Consider the following 5000-nt stretch of genomic DNA (forward strand, 5'->3'; position numbering starts at 1 on the left):
TCAGGGTAAGTTATTTGTGATATTGATCTAAATCAAGTACTATTACTATTAGTTAAAATAAATTAAAATATATTTAGGTAAAGTGTATTCAGGACTATTCAGGTATACAATATACTGTATTTGGTTAAACTTACAGACTGTTGCATTCCTCCTTACCCAACTTAGGTAGTATATAAATACAACCTAATACTCTCTCAGGTATGACTAAGTTAGAGCCATGGGAGCTTTCTCATGTTATTTTGGAAATAATAGTACTTGACTTAGAACTTAACCTAAGTCTGTGGAACCCATTGTACAATATCCCAGCCAACGGGCTAGCCTATCAACAGATAAGCTGCATTTTATTCTTTACTTTTATGAATGTATGATGTAAATTTAACATAGCCTACACATTCTGCAAGTTGTATTGGTATACACATTAAAGAAGCATCTGCAACTTCAAATATCTTTTGAAAATTAATGAAAATTTAGGGTTAACATATGATACATTAATTATTTGCCAACATAGAATTCATCATCAGCATGGTTTGAAGGCAAGCAATTTTTTTCAAGTTTTTCTTATGAAATATAAGAGATAGGCTAAGGGCATAAAAACCTAAGAATTTATCTTTGGTTGCTCTAAAGTTAAAAGACGGTAAGATTGGGTTGCCCTAGGTCAGGTTGGTAATTCAAATGTAGTAGAACCTGGGGTTTAATTGACCCCTAAAAAATAACAGTAAATTTTTAATAAACAACCCAAATACTTCAGGAAACTATAATCTCCTAAGAAATACCAGATGCGGAGTTATTACCTCGATCTACCATAATTTATGTGAGGGCAACCTAAGCCTATCATCGGATACGGTACGGAATGGCCCCCTTGTTAGGTTAGGCCACAATACATCTCTTGATTGCATGCCTTAGCTACCGTACAATATTCTTTATGGTTGAAGCTCATTATTAACAACAATCACATATTTTTCCAAATGCCGACCACCCCAGCCCCCATTAACCCGGTGGGTAGATCTAGTGTACCTATCCGCGGCGGCCCAGAGTATGGCAGTTGCAGTTTTTCTATGCAGTTTTACCTCCTGAGCAAGAATTTGAAGTAATATTTATTCGGACGACTCTAATTTACCTTTGAACTCTATCCTACGGTAAAGGGGATTCCCATTGGGAACCGGGGTTTTGGGGTGGGACAAAAACCCCAACTCTATCCTACGGTAAGGGGGGGACCCCAGTGGGAACCGGGTTTTGGGTGGGGAGAAACCACTTGGGGGGAGATTTTGCCGTGTTATTGTGGTATTTCCCACATTTATCACTTTTAAAAACACGAAATACAGGCGGAAATAAGAAATAACAAAACTAGCTATAGTGGAGCCGTTCCACATCCATATTTGTCTACTACCACTACTACCACAACAATGAGAAATCTACTACGCATGCGCTAATGCTACTGCGCATGCGCTAACTGTAAGGGAGCTTTTGGCCTAAACTCGGACTTCTTAGTGAGGAAAGAAATTGGTGGGTTTACGGGAGGGATATATGTATTTAGCCAAACACGTTACAGTATGACCCCTACATTGCTACCGGACTGAGTGAAGGATTGGGTGGTAACAGGGTTCCCAGATTTGGCAGTTTCTCGCCAAATTTGGCTTTTTTTCCTAATTTGGTGGGTAAAAATTCACTTTGGCTGGTTAGTGGTATTTTGGCTGGTTTTCAAAACACTTTCTATTTGAGCTAAACACTGATCCCACGTTTGAGGAATCTCTCCCCAGATGGGAATTTTTGAAGGTTTTCAGGAAAATCTGGGGAATTTGAATAGGTTTCAGTAAAAACTTGGTAACATTTAAGCAAAATATGTAGATGGAATTAAAATAAAAATCACACACACACCAGATGACCACAAAAAACAGGCTGCCGGATTCTCAGGGAACGAGCCTCATTTCAAAATTTCAATTCATTCTCGTTATTTTTCCTGCATTCTTATATTAGTTTATATTATCTAACTAAAACTATGATGCCGCTATACAAGCATATATATGATAAAAAATATGCATTTATAAAGATAGATATAACGCACATATATTTGCCGGTTATTTGGGTTTGGTTTGGGGATTACCATTTGGCGGGATTTTGGCTTGGTTTTCATGGTAGACACTTTGGCTGGTTGGTAGTGGTGTCATCTGGGAACCCTGGCTGGTAACCATACGTTGAGTTACATAAAAGCATTTACCTATTTTGTTTATAAACATGTTATGTGAATTCTAGTGTTATTCCTTTTCATTTTTCCATAGTATTTGTATAATAACTGTTTTGAAATATCCCCACCTAATCATTTCACCATATATAACTTGAAATATTATGTTATAATTGAGGACAGACACCTAAAAATGCCTACGTGTTGATATAGAACTCAGTTTTAGGACGTTTCGATACCTACCTACCTACCTGTTACGTGAAATTGCACATTGCGTTGCATATTACATACACACTCCCTATATCATTTATACACAAGTCAATCCCTCCCCTTTCCAGTATTCACGACTGGCTCTTTACGTTACACCATTTACAATGCATTTCTCACCGATACCAATACCTATATTAAAGTTTGCCATTATTATTATAAAATCTACATTTCAATATATAAATAAATAATAGTTTGCCATTATTCTTATAAAACCTACATTTCAATATATTCCATTATACACTTTTACAGACATTACAATTTACACCTCCCTTCCAGTTTCCTTACTATTACGCAGTTATGTATGGTTACTTTTACATTTTACAACACTTCCACACCCATCAAAGTTAGGTTTATATGTCATTTTACCTACTGGGGGCCAAATCCCATCCCCCGGTTAGGCAACATACCCTTAGGTTTAGTTGTTATATGTTGGTTTACCTACTAGTTTTACTTCCTTGAAGGGGGTTACCCGGTTAGGCTAGGCTGGTTAGTTCTTCAAGGGTGGATACCGGGGGGGGGGGGGGGGGGGGCCGGGGGGGGGGGGGGGGGGGGGGGGGGTTACATTCCCTACTTGGTTACCTACTAGGTTAGGTTTGGTTAGGTTACATTCCTTACTAGGTTAGGTTAGGCCTTTAAGGGGGGGTACAGGGGGTGAAGCCCCCATGGTCAGGCAATATTCCCTACTAGGTTAGGTTAGGTTAGGTTGGTTAGGTTACATTCCTTACTAGGTTACGTTAGGCCTTTAAGGGGGGTACGCGGAAACCCACCTGGTCAGGCAATATTCCCTACTAGGTTAGGTTAGGTTAGGTTGGTTAGGTTACATTCCTTACTAGGTTACGTTAGGCCTAGTATTTCCCTACTAGGTTAGGTTAGGTTACGTTCCTTACTAGGTTAGGTTAGGCCTTTAAGGGGGGGTACGGGGGGGCGAAGCCCCCCTGGTCAGGCAATGTTCCCTACTAGGTTAGGTTAGGTTAGGTTGGTTAGGTTACATCCTTACTAGGTTAGGTTAGGCTTTAAGGGGGGGGTACGGGGGGGCAAAGCCCCCCTGGTCAGGCAATATTCCCTACTAGGTTAGGTTAGGTTAGGTTGGTTAGGTTACATTCCTTACTAGGTTAGGTTAGGCCTTTAAGGGGGGTACGGGGGGGCGAAGCCCCCTGGTCAGGCAATATTCCCTACTAGGTTAGGTTAGGTTAGGTTGGTTAGGTTACATTCCTTACTAGGTTAGGTTAGGCCTTTAAGGGGGGGTACGGGGGGCGAAGCCCACCTGGTCAGGCAATATTCCCTACTAGGTTAGGTTACATTCCTTACTAGGTTACGTTAGGCCTAGTATTTCCCTACTAGGTTAGGTTAGGTTACGTTCCTTACTAGGTTAGGTTAGGCCTTTAAGGGGGGGTACGGGGGGGCGAAGCCCCCCTGGTCAGGCAATGTTCCCTACTAGGTTAGGTTGGTTAGGTTACATTCCTTACTAGGTTAGGGTTTAGGCCTTTAAGGGGGGGTACGGGGGGGCGAAGCCCCCCTGGTCAGGCAATATTCCCTACTAGGTTAGGTTGGTTAGGTTACATTCCTTACTAGGTTACGTTAGGCCTAATATTTCCCTACTAGGTTAGGTTAGGTTACGTTCCTTACTAGGTTAGGTTAGGCCTTTAAGGGGGGGTACGGGGGGGCGAAGCCCCCCTGGTCAGGCAATGTTCCCTACTAGGTTAGGTTACATTCCTTACTAGGTTAGGTTAGGCCTTTAAGGGGGGGTACGTGGGGGCGAAGCCCCCCTGGTCAGGCAATATTCCCTACTAGGTTAGGTTAGGTTAGGTTGGTTAGGTTACATTCCTTACTAGGTTACGTTAGGCCTAGTATTTTCCCGGACTAGGTTAGGTTATGTTAGTTCCTTACTAGGTTAGGTTAGGTTATAAAGGGGGGTACGGGGGGGCGAAGCCCCCCCATGGTCAGCAATATTCCCTACTAGGTTAGGGTTAGGACATTCCTTACAGGTTAGGTAGGCCTTTAAGGGTACGGGGGGGCGAAGCCCCTGGTCAGGCAATATTCCCCCCCTACTAGGTTAGGTTGGTTAGGTACATTCCTTACTAGGTTACGTTAGGCCTGTATTTCCCTATAGTTAGGTTAGGTTAGGCCTTTTAAGGGGGGGGTACGGGGGGCGAAGCCCCCTGGTCAGGCAATATTCCCTACTAGGTTAGGTTACATTCCTTACTAGGTTAAGTTAGGCCTTTAAGGGGGGGGTACTGGGGCAAAGCCCCCTGGTCAGGCAACATTGCCTACTAGGTTAAGTTCCCTACTAGGTAAGGTTACATCCCCTGCTAGGTTAGGTTATGTTAGGTTGGTTTGGTTCTTTAAGGGGGGTTACAGCAGGCCCAACCCCACCCCTGGTCAGGCAACATCCCCTACAAGTTTAATTAGTTTTGTTATATGCTAACCTATGTTTAATTTGGTCTTTTGTATTTATTAAAACAACTATAGGCCCTATTACACATTTACCACCCAGGACTTAAATCCCACCCCCTCCTGGGCCCGTTATATATGTATTTGTATTATTTCATAT

The sequence above is a fragment of the Macrobrachium nipponense genome, chromosome 22, assembly GCF_015104395.2.
Source record: "Macrobrachium nipponense isolate FS-2020 chromosome 22, ASM1510439v2, whole genome shotgun sequence".
NCBI classification, from domain to species: domain Eukaryota; kingdom Metazoa; phylum Arthropoda; class Malacostraca; order Decapoda; family Palaemonidae; genus Macrobrachium; species Macrobrachium nipponense.